Source organism: Nipponia nippon, unplaced genomic scaffold, assembly GCF_047370975.1.
Source record: "Nipponia nippon isolate SJK-2023a ecotype South Korea unplaced genomic scaffold, ASM4737097v1 scaffold_1, whole genome shotgun sequence".
NCBI lineage: Eukaryota > Metazoa > Chordata > Aves > Pelecaniformes > Threskiornithidae > Nipponia > Nipponia nippon.
In genome coordinates, this window is record NW_028262290.1 from 136,266,593 (window position 1) to 136,283,141 (window position 16,549).

At 35.9% G+C, this 16,549-nt stretch overlaps 1 long non-coding RNA gene across 1 annotated transcript in view; it reads right to left on the minus strand.

Annotated features, from left to right (window-relative positions):
• Nucleotides 1-468: 468 nt before the first annotated feature.
• LOC148057633 (uncharacterized) overlaps nt 469-16,549 on the minus strand; it is a 366,117-nt gene continuing 350,036 nt past the window's right edge. Inside the window, exons 25-29 of the long non-coding RNA XR_015708086.1 lie at nt 15,774-15,973; nt 14,020-14,249; nt 3,371-3,502; nt 2,858-2,957; nt 469-590 (exon numbers count right to left, since the gene is read on the minus strand). This is a non-coding gene — a long non-coding RNA (uncharacterized LOC148057633). The remainder of the gene's footprint in view (nt 591-2,857; nt 2,958-3,370; nt 3,503-14,019; nt 14,250-15,773; nt 15,974-16,549) is intronic.

Consider the following 16,549-nt stretch of genomic DNA (forward strand, 5'->3'; position numbering starts at 1 on the left):
GCTACTACCTCGCTCTCTTTTTCCTAGCCCCCCCTTTCCAGTCTGATTTTTCTGTCAGAGTATTAGATCTGTTAAATGTATGGGGTTTTTTGGGGAAGGGTTGTTTCTGCTCTGTACAAGGAGAAAAAGATACAAAGATAATATTCTAGCAGATTAATTTTAAGTCACTATGAAGGATACATTAATGGACCCCTGAAGATTACAGTATCATGTTTGTAAAGAGTAGTGCTCACAACAGTTTATGTTAACTGAGACCAATAGGAAGTAGTTTTACTGCAAGGGGTAAATAAAAAGAAAAAAGTTTCCTCTTCTGCAAAACCAAAATCAAACACAAAAACATATGGATTGTACCACCTTACCTATAAATCTAGAGATCACTGCATTAAACAGAAAGGACTTCTCTTGTCCCTTTGTTTGGTAGGCAAGTCATCTGCTGTTGAAGTAACTTGCTGTTGAAGTAACTTGCTGTTGAAGGTGGGTCAGATGAACTGTGTCCATGTTTCTTCTATCCTACTTCCACAGTAGGGAACCTGAAGCAACAGCCTTAGATAGCCTACAGCCCTAGCTGTAGATATTTATTCTGTAGACACCTAAAGGAAGGTGAAATAGATATCATAATGGGTAAGAAGACTTCTGTTCCCAAAGGCAGTCAATATAACTGAAAATCAATGGGGCACAGGGATCTGAATGACTCAGTGTCTGATTGCAGTTCAGGATCACTTATCCATGCTACCAATCAATGACTTGGTAAAACTTACCTGAAGGTTGCAAGAGCATCCAAAAATACTTTCTTTGGTCACTGTAGTCCCCTTAGTACAGTTCTCTGTCTAGGCAACACTGTCTGATTCTCTCTAGTTCAAAATTAGTTTGGGTATTGTTACAGGGCTTTGTTTTGAGTCATATTTACATGCTCCAGCTCTTCATGCTATTTTGAAAGCAACAAATGAAGTAAGTGCTTTTACCTTTGGAGTTTCCTTCACCTACTTCAAATCTGCAAAACTGAATACAGTTTTGTGTATTCAAAAAACTGGCAATTTTTCCCAACTATGGCAGTTGGTCCAGTAATAGATACTACCCCACTTTGCAAATCTTCACTCAATTATGTCAGAACATTGTGGTTGTACATGTACTGTTCCCTACCTGCTTCCATGATAGCAGCAACAAAGCCTCAAAGTTAAAATGAAATAAAGACAAAAATAGTAATAAAACAGTTAGAAATGCACCATAACATTGTTGAAACTCAAACAATTTGTAAAGGGAGGAAGCCACAGGTTAAGTTCTTTGTTGCTTTTTGGAATCATTTCAGAGACTTATTTTTCTCTCTTAAATAGCTTGTGCACAATTCCTTGTAGTTTTCACTTGGTAGTGGTGCTGATTATATATCATAAACTGTTCATAGAAATTTCAATCTTATATCAAACAAGGTCAAATTATTATTTATTTAAGTAGAAAACTTCAAATTAGTGATAGCTGAATTATTCATAATGCATAAATTATCTAAAACAGTGTATTACTTTATTCTGTTCCAGATTGTCTGGTAAAGAATTTGAGTTCCTATGAATTTATTCATTGTTTTCATTAGATCTGTGAACAGTTTATGTACTGAACTTCAGTACATAGGGTGATTTGCTGACAATTTGCTTTGACTATTCACAATTTGTACAGCATAACTGTTAGCTAAATCATGTGGTTTTGTTTCTGCTTTCTGAAGAGATGAATATTTTTTAAATGTGAAAATAACAAGTAATGCTTAGCCAGTAACAAATAAAAAATAATGAATACTCTTTAGGTGATTTTTGATTCCCTTCTTCCTACCATATTCATGCAACAAAAGCTGTTTGAGTAAACGTTCACAAATAACAAAATGAAAGGGCATAGGCACACAGGAAGAATGGCTTTTCAATTTGTTACTTAAAAGTCTTCCATTAGGTGTCAGCTGCTTACATTTCCAAACATTATATCCCACAATAATGAATAAAAGACTTCCTAATAAAAGGAAGGCTTTTCAGAATGAACATTATGAGTATCTACTCAAGACTAAGGTTAATTTTGTGCCTTGCATGAGCACTTTGGCTTGCAGATACAGAAAGAGCTTGATTTAGGAATGGGTCACACCCCTCAGACATGAAATATCCATCTGTTGTGTGAACAGTCATACTCAAGAGTGAATGAAATTTCTCTGACCAGATCAGAAGAAAGTAACTGAGTATTTTGTGATACCTCATCTCTTCCCCAGCTGTGGAAACCTATTGAAGCAGCTCTACTTATAATAGATTTGTCAGAATGCTAATTGGAAAAATGACTTCATTGTGTGAGTCATACAGTCACCTCTGCGGACCTCATTAGACTTAAATGAGCAGACTGAAGGCCAGAGCAATCATTCTGAGCACAGCCATATGTTGGTGAAGAACATCTCTCAGAAACAGGCTTGTGGCCAACTTTGGGTACTTACAAATGACTAGATGGAAGATGGAGGTCTTGGTGGCAGGAAATACATTGGAAACACTCCCATATGTAGAGTGTTCCCTTTCACAACAAAGAACAATTAAAAAAAAAATCTTCTTTGAAAATAAAAGATTTACTTGCTGGTAAATTTTTAAATAGCTTGCAATGTTTTCAGTTAGGACAATGGTATTTTTAAGCATCAGTAGAGCATACTTTTGTATAACTGTGTGGTTCTTTGCAAGACAGGCCATAGCACTGGTTGGAAGTCCTTAGGAATACAAAACTTCTTCCTGGGCGATGAAGTCATCCCAGCCAGACCTCAAAAACTAGCAGCGACAATCATAATAAATTATTGGTTGAGACTGTGACTTTCCTTGAGAAGCTATGTTATATTTGTGGAACTGCTCTTTACCTGTGTTTGAGAATTAGGTAGATCTGGATGAGGGCTTTAGTGGAAAATGAGAACAACTCTGACTCCCCCAGCAGCTAAAAGGTAATCTCCAGCAGCAGAACTAGTACAAAGAGAGAGACATAATTTACTACTTCACTTAATTTTTTTAATCTGAAATATTCTGCTAATAGGATAGCCAGATTCAGAAGGGCTGAGGAAAATACTACTTGAAGACATCTCATTGTAAACAAATCTTCATAGTACAAGGTAAATTGAAGCAACAATCTCTTGATGTCATCTAAATTCACTATAAATTTGGAATGAGGCTCAGGGTGACTTACAAAGCTTGATTAACAAACAGGTAATTAAATTCTATATACTTTTTCAGAGGATTAAAAAGTAAATAATATATTCATTAAGATTTCTGGAATAACCTCACCCAAAACAAAACTACTGACATACAAGACTTCTATGTTTACAGCTGTGTCTTACCTTAACTACGTCTGTTTTGAAGCTATAGATTAAGGTACTTACATGGTTGTGAAAATCTCAACAGTCTGACCTTTATGAATTTCATGTCAACTACTCATATATGTCTGAACTTCAGAAAAGTACACATTTTGCTTCATTTTCTTAGTTGCTCTGCACACAGTCCTTCTATCTGACCTTGAAATAAACAAGAATGAAGAAAACATTTTTGAAAACTGACAGCTCACTACAACTAAGGAGAAATAAAATAGGAGGCTTTTAAAAACCTACGTTGTTACTACAACGTTTAAACTAGCAGGAGAGCTTTAGAAGGCTATTTTAAGTAGAGCTGCCAACAAGAAGACTGAGAATCTTGACATTCCCATCATCACTTGAGAGACAGAGTTGTATCTACTCAACTCCGCCTTCCTGCATGATGAAAAATAAATCTGAGACATGGCCTTGAAGTATGAAGCCCCCAAAAACTCTGCTGATGCAAGTTATGTCCTTCCAACAGACATGTTTCCATTATGATTCTCAGTGTCATAATTGGTAACACAGAGGTGAAAATCGTTTCACAAAAATGGCCATAAATTCCTAAGTTCTCATACAAAAAGCAACCAAGTCACAACCACTTTGTAGCAAAACAAGAGGATAAAAACTAGGAAATAAAACACATTGACCATTGCGAGGGCCCTCACATCCAGACAACACATGGTGCTTTTTACATTTACTTACCTGAGAGACAGAAAAACTGCCCCTAAAGCACAGCACTAAATAAAACAAACAAACAAACAAACAAAACCCCCACTTTTTTAACACATACAATAACCTGGGTATCTGCACTAAAACACCTAAAATTTAGAAGTTCCTGCCTTGGTTTCATGAAAAGATTTGGGATTCACAGGGCTTACCTAGTCTTTATTTTCACTAACGCTCTATTCAGGAATGATAAGCATTATCGATTTGCATATCACTTTTCAAGATACTTCCTAAAGTAATTCGCTATTTCTATGGTTGGCTATGGATTTAGATACTGCTATGTCACTAATATGACTAATCATTATTACTCAGACAGGTATACCTTTCTAGTCGTCTTCTTCAACTGTAAAGAAGTTTCATAACCAAATCACCAAGCTGAAAAGTTGTCATCTGAAAAATTCTTTCTTCCTTTCTTTGAAGTCCCTTTGCACTCAGAGGTGCTGCCTACACCATTTAGGTGATGCCTAAAATCTGGCATGCACAGCTAATTTCATCCTCAGTGTTTCCAACTTTGAGATTGTTCTAGAAAACCAACCAAGCAATGAACAGCACTGACGTTTATGTGAACCGATTATTCTCAACTTCTACAACATCATGGTGGTATCACTCACTTAACCACAGTCTATATAATCCCTGTTTGTGGATAAACAAATTCTTTGTCCTTGGTGTACCAAAAAATTCCTTATTTTTCCTCCCAGTGTCTGACTTCACGTCCGACTTTAAATTATTAACTCCTGCAGGAATGTGTCCTTTGAAAATACAAAAACTATCTGCCGGTTATTGAGTGTTACCATATAAAAAATGCATTTTTCATAATCATGTCGTTAAAGAAAAATGTAAGTATCTGCATGGTAAAACTCTGCTATTGTTAATTGAACACTTTCATTCAAAAGCAGAGCTGTCATTTCCTGAAGTGGATGTCCATATTTAATTTTAATACTTAAAAATCTCTTTCAGTAATCAGAAGAATTCATAGGAAAACTTGTGTTATTTTCTACACATAATTTCTCGCTGGCATTGTTTTTAGTATATTTAGTTGCATATAACAGAACTGTGGCTTGAACATTTTAAAACACAGGTTCAAGCATGTTCAATGTTTTGTTCAGTTACACTATTTGCCAATATTTCCTCCAATGACAATAACACATTCCAAATGCCTTTTCACGAAGCCATCTTTCTCATTTATCTTTTTTGTCCTCTTGGCAAGAAATAGCCATAATGATGACTGTTTCCCTAACCTTTCATTATCAGGCAGGATAAATAGCAACATTAACCACATGCTTCTCTGAGGTATAGCTTAAGATTATTTGTTCCCCAGACTGTGTAACAGATAACAGTGCAGAAGGTACTTTGCACTTTACTGATAAACTACTGGTCTACTAGTAAACTTGGATTTTTCTGAAGTTGCCTACTTTTTAATAGATTTGTTGCCCATATGCACTTTCTTCAGGCATACTGCCACTTTGCCAATGCAAGAACTCACATTTGAAAATGACGGGGAGAATTTAGTCCTCCTGCTACAAACACATGAGCCTCTACCCAGTGCACTGTATCTGTATTTTCAGTTGTCCATACTTCTGACACTCCAGTCCCAGCATTGTTCAAAGCTCTTGAACTAAATGAAAACTTCCATTCCGTGGAGCAATAACGTTGCTCACACAGCGGATCAACTGTTAGGGACTAGCCTTTACAAATATTTGAGCAAGTCTTATGCTGCATCAGACACAGAGAACAATACATATGTGCAAGAGTGAACTCTGTCTCTGATTTGAGGTTTTCTTCAGCTTTATCACTGTTTCTACCAAATTTAAACAAACAAGGAAATGGAATGCAAGAAGCTAAGAAGTCATGCACCATTAAGAAAATTAAATAGTTCTTTCAGAAATGCTGATTTTTTCACATAGCATATGCTGTGGGTTTAATTTATTATTAGTTATGCTGTTAAATTGACTGAAAATTTATCATTATACCTTAATAACCATATTGTAAGTGCAAAGCACATCCTTAACTGGGGACCCACAAGTGATGCTTCCATAAAGTAATACAGACATAGCCTACAGAATTAACGTATATTTCAAGCGTTCATAAAATTTCTAAAAATGTGCAACTTAAGAATTGCTAAAATATGATTCCGATAAACAAAAATGTAACCCTTTTTAAAGTTTCACAGATCATACCGTATGCCAAATAAAGTTCCTCTGCATAACCATGGCCACATGCCTTCGAGTTTAATACAGTTAATTTTCCCCACTCAATGACTATTTTGAGTCTGGTAGTCCAACTACTTCACAAATCTGTGAAACTCATCATGTAATCGTGGCACACAGATATTACAGCTAGTATGTATGTGAATTTTTTTCCTCTTATCTCTCTACCTGTTACCTACAGAAGAGCCATACAGCACATGCACAAACTAATCTATGGGAGATAAATCCATTCCCTCAGTTCACCCACTTTACCATATGGAAATAAAGATCTTCAGTACTGAAAGATTCCTAGCCCTAGGGCTTACAGACCATTGCCATATGACATATGTTTCTGCATGTATTGTTTAACTGTTGTTTTGGACTAATTTTTAGTAAAGTTTAATTACATAATAATACTAATAGTAGTATTTATATATCAATATAGATTTCAAAAGTCTTGGAAATACTTGCTGTAATTATTAAAAAGTGTTTAGCAACATTTCCTTTCTCTTTTTTATTGTTTCCACATTACAGAAGTGCACCAAATCCATATCCACTTTCCTTAGCTAATGTCAGTTGGTGTACGTCCAGGCCTGCGGTGGAGGCGGTTTGGTCCCGTTCCCCAACTGGCTGCTAAAACCTGCTCCTTGCAAGCTCCGCTCCCCACAACATACTCATTCCCCACGGCTGCTGAGCTGTTCCTGAGACTGCAGCACCAATGCCCAGCTCTGCACACAGCTTCTCAGCCACCTTCAGCCACCCACTCAAGCCTAGACCCAGGCATCGGCGCCGTGGCCCCCCACCCTTGCCCCCCACTAAGCCGTCAGTATTTATTTGGCAGAGCAACACTTGGTGAGCTCTGTGGCTCTGGAGCTACAGCATGGGGCTTGGGGCTGGCCTTATCAGGCTGTGAAATTCCACTGAAACCAAGGAGATTTCTTCTGCTGAGTGGAAAGCATGCAGAAGGGCTGTTAGGATCAGGGTCTTATGTACTACACATGAGTGGAAGAAGGAAAATGGAAATCTTTTCAATGAGCCTGTTTGCTTTGTAATATAAAACCATATAATGAAAGCACATTCACATCATTGTAATTTTCTAATGTTTTATACTTTAGTCTTATCTTTCATAGCAGTTTCTCTGATTTATCCATTTCAATTTTTAATGTTATTTCTTTTTTTTTTTTGTTGCCTGTTTATTATTGGCATATATTTTTAGTATTTTTCCTTTGGATTTTTTTTTAAATTGACAAGATTTCATCTCTGTTTGTTAAAGGGAACCAGCTGTTTTCTTCAAAGATAATTTTCTGAAGCTGTTGTGCGCCATAATTACACTGCAATTACACAGCAATATCCATAAAAGCAGATGAGGATTCTATGTGTCCTTCTGACTCATTAGAAGTTGCAAAAATGATGGATGCAGTCTTTCCTAGTTTGACTATTGCCCTCTGTTGGCAAACCCAAGTCCTGTCATATCGTGAAAGAACTAAAGCAAGGAATAAGAGAAAACCTTTGAAAGGAGATTAATTTCAATTCTGGTAATGGGAACAGTGAAATAATATTGAAGCTGGAAAGTATTTTCTAGGTGCATTTTCTGAAGAACACTTTGAGTGCTTTAGTTAATGTTTGCAATAAATCAACATTATATACATTTTGCATTCCATTTTCTGATAAATTCTTTCTTTTTTCATATAGTCAAATTACTCGAGCAATTATTTTCTTTCCAGTGCAGTCTCACATTCATGTAATTTCCTTATAAAAACCTTCAAACAATTTCTTGTTTTTAAAGATATGATAAGATTCTATTCAGTTGTCTTTTGCTCAGTTGTTTTGATGTGAATTAGTTGAAAAACGTCAAAAGATTCTCATATGGCTTTGGAATAGCTTAGATCTTCATGTTCTAACTGTGGAGATTAATAAAACCAGAGAGCTTCTTTCTTCACTCAGACCAAAGCAGACCAAACCCAATTCCTTCTGAATCAACAGACCAAAAATAATTTCATTCCAGAATCAGTTCTCAAATATTTGAGATGACAGAATGGGGAGGAGGGTGAGGTTTGGGGGCTTGGGGGGTTGTTTGAGTTTTTTTCATTAAATATTGACTCAGGTGAGCTATTTAATTTTGTTGGTTCATTTTCTGCTTAGGGTTTAGCTTGGTGACTTCTAAAGATCCTGCATGATGAGCCTGAGCCAAATCCGAGAGGCAGTGAGGCTACTTGCACTGACTTTCAATGGACTCTTGTTCACTCCTGTCAGAGCAGCCACTGAAATCTCTCTGATCTTGATTTGCAAAAGGATTATGGATGGGGTAGAACTTCAGAAAACAAATTAGTTTCATTAAGACCCTGCAAAATTTAAGGAGAGTTGCAAGTCAGGAGAAATCCATCAGCACATTAGTTTCTCCTGCATTCCTTCAGATTCAACTAGAGCTGGATCCTGATACAGTTTCAAAACATTTATTTTGGCATGGGCAATAGGGAACATTCTGGTTTTGTAGCCAACTGGTCAACCAAAGCATACAAGGCAATTATTAGTCCTCTAGTGTCTTTCAGCAAACAGACCCTGTTTAAACAGCAAAGTTAAACAAAACTCAGTTTAGAGAGTCTATTCTGAAAAAAATGGCATTGGGAAATTAACATATGTTTTATTTTCAGTTGTACTTCTAGCTGTCATAGCATCTACAATGTGTCTCTTAGCTTGCAGAATTTTTAGATGCTCAGAATTAAAGTGTTTCCTTTAACTCCAGGCAAGGACCAGATTTTGTTAAGGCTAACACAAGCACAGGAATAAATTTTCTAATGCTCACATTTTTTCAGTATTGATAGCTAAGGCAACTTGAGTGAAGCTTCATAGGTCAGTTACTTTTTGTTTAGCATCACCGACTTGACCTGAAATTATTTTCTTTTGTCTCTTCCCTCTCTTTTCAGCAACAATCCATTAATATTTCTGAGAATTTTTTTCCCGTGAAATTAGACTTGTACACCAAGACACCGTGAATGTAATAAGAAACCTACATCAGGAAAAATGGAAATGTGGAAAGACACCACATTTGTAAAATGAGGAACCAGCTATCTTTGTCCACTGCAAATGCACGGTCAATTTTCTGTTTCTGTGTAGGGCAGTAGTTCTTTCAATACATAAGACGATTGCATAATTGCAGGACTTTCAGCTTTTTTTCCAGCTAGTGATTGTTGACTGAACTGTGTTGATTAGCTTTCAGTACAAGGCTTGACAATGGTTCTGCAATCATTCTGCACAGCTCATACCAAGCAGTATTCTTCTTTGTTATGAGAAACACCTGATGAAGTGTATTGTTGGAGTCACAGCTTTTAATCGCTGGTCTTGTAGAAGACATCACTTTTGATGCCAAGTGGAAATTTTCTGCAGTTCCTTTGCATTTTGCTTCTACAATCACTTTTTATTCAATATTTGGGGAGTATTCTTTTTAACTTAATTACTTACAGCAATGAAATTAAAAAAAAATCACCCCTGTTTTGTTAAAGTAATTTTAAAACAATACATTTAACAATTTATCAAATCTCTAGTAGTCAGTGTCACTTATCTTTGCAAGCTCAGTTTGCTACTATATGTACTTAAAACATCAATAGATAGGAAATTAGAATTCAGCTACCAAAGTGAAGATACATTTTAAAATATTGCAGAGCACAAGCACAAAAACCATGAAAAAAATCCTATTTGTGCATATGTAACTAAGAAAAAATATGCAGCAGTTAAAGCTCATACTTTTAACTTTTCTCCACTTTTACAGAATCTCTACTTTTTTTGAGGCATACCATTCTTATGGTGAAATTGTGACTGCATGAACTGCATAAAATTAAAACATGAATATTATCTATCTGGATTCATTAAAATGAAGAGATTAAAAGAGGCAGACCCTAAAGTCCATTTAAACATCAATATCTGAAAAGATTGTTATAGTCAAATGCAGTCATTTAAAAAAAAATCTGAACTGTGTTTACCGGCTTCTAAATTTTCCTAAATGTTCATTTTATTTGTGTTGTCGAATCAAAGGTTCAATATGTCTCATTGCAAGAAATATAAGAAAAAGAGACTTGGAGATATATACTCTGGTTATTGCATGCAGGAACTGCAAAGGTCTTTGCTTCAGAGATATCAGGACATGCTGTCCTGCTGTAAATATAATGGCTATCAGGGAGTGAAAATTCAGGCTTACTGCTACAGTAGATGATGTTTTAGCTTTTTTTTTTTCCTCTCAGTGGTTGTACTGTGATTAACATATAAGCAATGCGATGTTTCTGCAAAAACTCTTACGTAAAATGCATACTGCCATTCAAATATTAGAAGCTCATTTTGAAAAAACTGGTTCTGTTTTCCTGTACCTGAAATCCTCAGTGGAAATAGTTTGAAGATGGGAGTGGTAAAATGAAAGTGCCAGATGCTTAGCCAATGTACGTCACTAAGTCAATTGACTTGGAACAAGCAAATGTCAGTTTTCACCAGATGAAAATGCGGTGAAGATCTTCCCAGATAGTTATATATTAAAAATGTCATTTATATCTATAGACTATCTGATTATAGATGAAAAATGAAAGATACCTTTTAACCCCTTTTAAAAGATTGTTTTAGTGGGACTAGCAATGACACTTCCAGATGTACAACAATCTGGATGCCATTCAGCCGTTCAAGCTATTCTCTTTTAAATATTTTACTTTTCCCTTTGAAAGTATATAATTCATACCAAATCTTTTACTAACCTCTGCCATCAGATTATTTTCAGTTTATTTTTAAACTCTCTGTTGCACTGGTGTTATGTATTCAATGATGCTATATGTATGTACAGTACATTGCTCACAAACAGTATTAGTTTCATTATTTCTGATTTAGGATTAAGATTTGTCTTTCAAATTCACAGTTTCTGTCAACTGCAATCATTTTCTGCCTGCCTTTACACATAAGATCAATGCTCTTTGAGTTCAGGTTTCTGCAAATGTCATCCTGAAGTTGATGGTATTTCTGGTTCTTTATTGCCTTCTGACATATCAGTACACTTAAGTACAATTTTTCTCCAGTGCCTGAGGCTGAGTTGACTGAAGTGGTCCTTCAGTTGCATTTTGTCATCTGTGTGTTGACCATGACCTTCATGGTTTATTTATGATTAGGAGGTTATGTCTTGCCTTACTCTAGCAATGGTATTTTAGTGTAGTTCTTTATATAATGTCTTAGTTCTGCAAATACCATGCAAATCCGCAGGCTCCCTCTGCAATATTCTGCCATAAATAATCAGAAGCTGGCCTGGACTTTTAGAGAAACGTTTCTAGATATATTTCCAGTGTCAGCTTAGATTGTCGCTCACATTATCTGCTGTCCTGCAGAACCAGACCAATAATGAATGATCTTTGCCATCTCTGGATCATATCACTGTACTATGAGTTCTTCAATGAGGTCTTACTGAGAGGTCTTTAATGATCTGGTAAGGAATCTGGTCGATTATGTATCATCTGCCTGGGAGTGAATGTGTCTGGTAGACGATGAAAAGAATTAAGCATGAACAGTTTATGGCAGTATGAGATCTTTACAAGCTTTGAATTTCAACAGTTGATAAAATATGAACTAGATGCCATTAGTGTTTCAGACTATGTACAGTGTTAATTGCATTTGCAGTTTCATCTGGGATTTTTGCTACTGTTTAAACTTATACTGTAAATTGAGGAATGATACTTCCTTGAGCAAATACCCTCAATGAAATTAATGACATGATTCATGTCAGCAAAGATAATAAGATGAGCTTACTTTCTAGCTTATTAGTCAGAACAGGATTGTTCTATCAACATCAGAGAAAAAGGATATAAGTCTTGCATCAATAAAACTTGGGCAGATCTACCAGCTGAAAGTTACTTGTCTGCACAAGTAAATAACTATGAGTAGCTTCTCACACTTGCATTTTCAGAGACATGTGGATTAAGAAGAAAATCTATAAAAAAAATCTATGTTGCTGTCCTAGAAACACAGATTTCCTGCCAGATAATGTTTGTAAAGCTGGTGGATCATATCTTTCTTAAAGTCACTTCAAAATTGTTGCCCTTAGGGGTGTTCAGCTAACACTAGTGCTAAGATCTTCATCTAGGCATTTTTCACGTGGAGGTTTTATTGTCACCATATCCTTTATGCCATGCTTCTTGTAAATGCTCTGGATTCCCTTCAGCAATTTTGAAAGCAAACTAGTATTCTAGGTAAACTAAATGAGCCAATCATATCACTGCTATGCTTTATTCTGTGCACTGCTTCCAAGTTCATCAGTGCAATGACATCTAAATCTTGCATCTCTACGTATAAAGCATTTCATGATATTACATCCTCTGTAGTGTCCCTAGAGGTGTAACTGCTCATAGACTTAAACACTTTGCAGAAGACATTAGCACAGATTTTGATATTATGTTAGATCCAGTCCAACTGGAAATCGGTTAAACCCAACATTTTTAAGTAGGTTTAAGAAGAGAAGGCTTCTTAAAGGCAAGAGTACACACTGAGGCCCTGGTCTGACAGTCTGCATTTACTTATCAAAGCACATAAGCCCATGATTTTACTTTTGGTAAATATGGAAAATCCTATTAAATGAGATTTAAGCACTTGTTTAAAGAAAAATAAAGGTATGGTTGCATTTTTTAACTGGGCCCAGGGAAATGAAAGCTGCAAATGAAAATGCAATGTAGAAGAAACACACCATCGCCTCCGTCATCAACTTTGGAAAGAATATTTGCATTCTTTGCTTGTTGTAAAATTATCTTCTCCTCCTCTTCCTCCTTTGCAATCCTCTACAGCTCAGCAGTAAGCAGAAGGATCACTGCTAATCCTGTTGCAAGACTTGTGTGGGTGTGAATATGCTTTTCTGAGCATGAAGGCCATAGTTCTTTTTGGAGGAGCAGCTTCCACACAACATAGATGCTTTTACAGGAGTCCCAGACGCAGATATGTTTACCCCAGCTCATAGGTTTTACACTTCATCTGAATAAACTCATCACTGGTCAAGTATCTGAAATTAGTATTAGGAAAGATCTGCTTATCTATTTAGTGGATGTGATTAGTAACACTGACTTAATCTCTACCGTACACACTGAAGATATAACAAACCCCCAAACAACAACCCACCAAAAATGCAGAATCAGTTGATCCAGACACATTTATCACAGATGAATGGAAATGACAGGACACAAGTCCAGTAATGAGTGTCATAGTCCAAAGTACAAAATCACAGCTAATTTGTAAAGCTGTTAACACACATAACATTTATTCTCCTATTTAAAAATCTGAAGTATTCAAAAGGTTTAAGGGGAAAAGAAGCCAATAATACTTGATGATTCATTAGTTTGAGAGGCATACATTCTCTTGTTAAGACAATTAAGGCTTTGGTCACAAATCCTTTGGTTTTATTGATTTGCCAGAAATCATAACCCTGGCTCATTTTATACTTGACATTGAAGTGCTCTGAACAAGGGGGAAGACAGGTTAAGCAATTATTCTGTGATATTTGCATTGAATTGATCCTGCAGTTTCAAAACACATATCAGTGACCAAATGCTGTATTATGATATAATCTGGCCACAGCAAGTGACATTCATCTTGCGCAGAAAGCAAATAGAAGGCTTTGTATGAATATCTTGAAAATTTGATAGGATAAAATGTCAAGTAATTTTTGTGCAGGTTGCTCAGGGAAGAGCCTTATATATCAGATGCTCCAATATGTTAACCATCTAAATAGTACCCTTTGACAGGAGGAAAAGTGTTACTTACAGAGGGTGCAACTTTACTTCCTTTATAAACCCCTCTCCAAATAAACTGTTGAAATTTGCCTTGCAGTCATTAGACTTTCCTTATGAAAGAGTTCTATATTTTAGCTTCTTTAAGCCCTCTTCTCTGTATCAGGTACATCAAAAGCTCGTAATGGAGATTTACCACTCAGTAGAGAGATGCCAGAAGCATTATGGACAGGTCTCTAAAGTCATCAGCTCACAGTCCAACAGCTGTCAAAAAGAAAAACCAACAATAAAATGCTGGGCATCATCAAGAATATAATTGAGAATGGACAGAAAACATCATACTGTTACCATATAACTGTGTGCAGTACTAGTCTTCATATCTGTAGGACACAGTGGAGTCAGAAAAAGTACAGAGAAGAACAAATAAAATGATTAAGGGCATGGTGCAGCTGTCTTGACAGAGAGACAGTCTAACTAGCTAGAACCAGGGTTACCTGCTGAAACTTGTAACAAACAAGAAAGTACTTCTTCATATAAAGGGTATGATTTTGTAACTTGGTGTCAGAGTTTAAGCAAATAACACATTCAAGAAGATAAAACAAACTGATGGACAACCAGGTTCAAAAGCAGATACTAAAGGGAATAGGTGGGGACGCATCCTCTGTTGTCCTTCATCCGTTGATTGTGGACGTCAGGGGAGCATACCACAGTTAGTGACCAGGCTTGTGGGCTTCTCCTACTGCCAATGCTGAACAGCGAGCAAGATGGATTTACGGATCAGTTCTGGTCAAAGAACATGTTTCTTTGAGCTATTTTACAGATAAAGTGGGGGACACGTCACTGCCACGAAGAGTCTCCTTAATTATGGAAAAGTTTTATATACATATTTGTTTTTCCTGTTCAAAAAATCATATAATCACTTCAGGAAATTCAGTAAAGATGAATCTAAGCCATGTGTAAGTAGACTTTAAAAATGTTCTGGGTTATTTTCTACCATTAAAATGACAAATGAGTCAGATGAATACTGCAATATACGTAAAAATATATTACAAAAATTTTAATGTATCTTCTTTTTGACTATTATTTTGCCCTTTCATATTAATTTTCCATCTTTTGTGTTCACAATATGTTAAAATAGGATTGTCAATCTATAACATTTTAAGTAAGCATTGTGGAATATTTCAGGAAGTTTATCTGAAATTCATAATCGCAAATTTCTGCTCTAGAAGCCTGCTTCTAAAGGTTATATTCAGAGTACTAAAAAACAGAATAGTGTTGTCTAGTCAAGATAATCTGAATGTTTAAAGTTAATTTGAAATGTTTTTAAACAATCCACATTCTTGTTATTTATAAAAAATGTTTGGCTGAAACCAGAGAACAATATTCAGGAGACAGACACAGTTCAAAACCAGTAAATATTACCATCATGTCGCCCAGTTTATTTGTCATGGATTATGAAATTAGTTCTAAACTTCTTGTGTTAAAAAAGTTTTGAATAGAGGAAACTGACACTGTCCAAAATGTTTATCATTAAAAGGAGGACATACTCAATTTTAATTCACAGCTAAAAATATTCCACACACAAGATAGGGTCTTTAGTAATTCAAAAAGTATATTATCTAAAACTTCCAATACTATTCAGCCCCAACATTTTGAAACAATAAGATACAGTAAGCAGCTTGTCAGAAAAAGGTGGGATACTGCAAAATTTAAAACAAAAATGTAAGAAAAAGGAACTCCCCTACTTCTCTGTAATGTCACTGTAAATCTGTATTGATTTGTACTTACTTAATTCTTGCTGCAGGATGCACCAATCCTTTGATGCGCTCAAATAATCCTAGCTAGTGAGCCTAGCTAGAACCCTTACACAGAAATGTCCACAGAAGAGGCTTGACTTGGTAATCAGCCTGATGTTTAATGTGTTAGCATCTCATGAGATGTCACAGGTTAATAATAGGTTCAGACTAACTCACAGCTTCATTCACGTTCTGTAAGAAAAGACAAAACTGCATGCTTGTAAGATTCACAGATAACAGTCATTTGAGCAGACGTGATCATGGCCAGTAATAGAAAACAATATGTCAAGTTTAGATACCTTTTAGAGAAGTTAGTTAATTAAAAACTAAATTTACAGAGACTGGCACACAAAGAATTTTAATCATAGCACTAATCAAGTTATATATTGTGTTAGAGATTTACTCATGTGATCAAGTTTTCTTCTAAGCACACATCTTGCAGGAATGGTTTTACAAACAGCAGCTAACGTGTGACAAACTGATGAGCAATTGGGAAATGTGCTTGCAGCTGAAAGTATTAGTCTTGATACTTGATGATGCTTTTAGGTTTATTTTTTCCTATGCTGCAGAAAGATGAAATCATAAGCTTTCTGAAATTTCCCACACATACATAAAGACACATGCACAAAGGCTGACGTTCCAGCTTTGTCACTCTGTCACTCCCTCAGCAAGACAAGATCACTGAGCACTAAACTACTTAGAATTAAGACCCTCTCAGGCTCCTGCTAGAGATCTGCATGACAAAGTTTTCATTAGTGCTGGTACTTG